At 31.7% G+C, this 2,572-nt stretch overlaps 1 long non-coding RNA gene across 1 annotated transcript; it reads right to left on the bottom strand.

Annotated features, from left to right (window-relative positions):
• On the bottom strand, positions 1–406 carry LOC113473303. The gene is made up of 2 exons (XR_003395316.1): positions 291–406; positions 1–160 (listed from the first exon to the last, which is right to left on the bottom strand). It is a non-coding gene; the product is annotated as an uncharacterized LOC113473303 (long non-coding RNA).
• Positions 407–2,572: the final 2,166 nt, after the last annotated feature.

Below are 2,572 nucleotides of genomic sequence, written 5' to 3'. Positions count from 1 at the left end.
ATGATTTTAAAATAAAATGAATCTGTATTAATTAAATATGAGTGACACAAACTAGAAGAAACATTAACAATCTACATAGAATCAAAATTGTGAGCTAAGATTTGAAGGGAATAGGGAGAAACATTGTCTATCTTGATCTTCACAAACACAATGGAGTGACCTGATTATAAATGTGAAAAGTAATAATCTGATAAAATGAAGAGACATAGAATCAAAATTGTGAGCTAAGATTTGAAGGGAATAGGGAGAAACATTGTCTATCTTGATCTTCACAAACACAATGGAGTGACCCGATTATAAATGTGAAAAGTAATAATCTGATAAAATGATGAGTAAATAAAAAGAAATTTAAATTTACAACAGATTATAATTAGATGGATAAAGAGGCAATGGACATTTTAATGATCCATTTCAACACAAATGATCTATGTGATTATTTTATCTGGATAGTAGATATCTGATGAACAAACCTCTGATTAGCCTAGCTTAGTAAGAAGCCTAATGAAGACAAATGAGAATCAATATTGTGTGAAGTATATGTTTTTCTTTGACAAAGGTAATTACTCTATTTACTAAGACCAGGGCCATATCCAGGATTTTATTGAGTGAGAGAGTACAAACAGTGATGTAAATTTTAGACTCCACCCCATACTAAAGGAGCAAATTAGGGGCAAGGGTAAAAACAGCCCTGACCGAGAGACCAAGACACTGATTAAACCAGCCTTTCCAAAAGTTTTGTTCAAGTGATGACAAACAGATAGGGACAAATGATCTATGTGATTATTATATCTGATAGTAGATATCTGATGAACAAACCCTAGTGCTTCCTGCACCCACTCTTAGGAGTTGTGTAAAGAATGGATTGGTTCATTTTCATCCAACCACTGTAACTTTCTGTTATTTTGTTTCAGGACTATGGTGAGGAAACCCAAGAACTTGATGTCCTGCAGGAATACATTAAAGCCTTGGGAAATGCTGCCTAATTTGTTATTTATTTTTTTAATAAATGTTTATAAAAAGTAAAAAAAAAAAAAAAACTTGTTTTTCTTCAATCATAGTTCATACTATAAATTTACAGATATTAACTGAGATTAACATGTGCTCCCCCTATGGTACCGATCTTACCTCGACTATCGTTGTCGTCTAATAAGGGACTATAGTAGTCTCAACGATATAAACCTGCATTAGGTTTTGGCATTTAAACCTAACTAACTTCCGGTTAATAACAAACCAGTGTAATCATGTAAGTAAAATACAAAAACAACTCCAAGTACAAACCCTAATAAACAACAACGTGTATGTTAAAACCGTGACCCAGCAGCAACGAATCAAAGTATGGTTGGGGGAGTATCGTACTTGAGGGAAAACTGGAGTTATCTTCCATTGAGTTCCAGATAATCCCAACTTTACCTAGTGAATTTTACGAGGTAACGCGGAGATATAGGTAGATTAATATTAGACAACATTTAAATTTAAAGAAAAATAAATGAGTAGTAAAATAGTCTAAATAATGAAAAGTGTAAATATTAGCCGAGTGAGGTTAACACAACACTTCTAGTTCTATCTGGTTACAAAGAGGGATTAAAAGGGAAGTTAGAATCGAGTGTAAAACTAAGATACTCTTAACAATTACAAAGAAGAATCAACCACAGTGAGTATAAATTAATTATGTCTAAGTAAAAATAAAATTTTAGTAGTGACAAAGAATGAAATAAAGTAAGAAAAATGAAAAGATAATAAAAAAAATAAATCTAACATAATATTGAAAGGATAATAATTTTTTTTTTTTTGAAAGATAATAAAAAAACAATATCCAAGTGTTTTATACTATGTGAAGTCATATAGAAAAAAAAGGACGTCTTCCAATAAAGACCCCTACCCTACTCAAGAACCTGAAATAATAGAACTCCTATAAAAATCCTATAAGGAAACCCGTCATTTTCGAAAGGATTTTTAAATAAAAATTTATCCACTTACATGTCAAGTTAGTTCTTACTCCCCCAATAGGTTAGGGTTATTGACAGGACCCTGGTTGTCCCAACAAGGAGGGACCAACTCGACTAGGGACATATTTTATAACAACAACAACAAATGATTACGTTTCCTTAACTAGTAATACAGTAAAAGGATCTTTACACCCTAAAGGATCTTTACATATTTTTATATATTCATATGTTCTTTTGGGTCATCCCACGTACCCACAATCAAAAGTACTCAGTGTACTTTAAATTATAAGACTGAGTTTTGGTGGTTATAATAAAGACACTAAGTCCGGTTTCACAAAGTCAGTTCCGAACCAGTACGTACTTTTTGATCACCGACTAAAAAAAATAGTAAAATAAAGACAATTTCAATTTTGGTTCCAACTGGTTTAGGACTTTTAGATGTATAATCTAAACTCCTGAACCGGGAGTTCCCACAGAGTCTTTTCTCTCGTTTATAAAATTGGTCTAAAAACCAATTCAGATCATTTTATAAATTTATAAGTGTGTGAAAAGACTTTACGGGACATATGAACTAACGAGTAGTCATACAACTAATATAATAACTAGTTATCATGATGTTAAAAATG

This window comes from Diaphorina citri, unplaced genomic scaffold, assembly GCF_000475195.1.
Source record: "Diaphorina citri unplaced genomic scaffold, Diaci psyllid genome assembly version 1.1 scaffold23832, whole genome shotgun sequence".
NCBI lineage: Eukaryota > Metazoa > Arthropoda > Insecta > Hemiptera > Psyllidae > Diaphorina > Diaphorina citri.
This window is presented reverse-complemented; position numbering and strand designations above follow the sequence as displayed.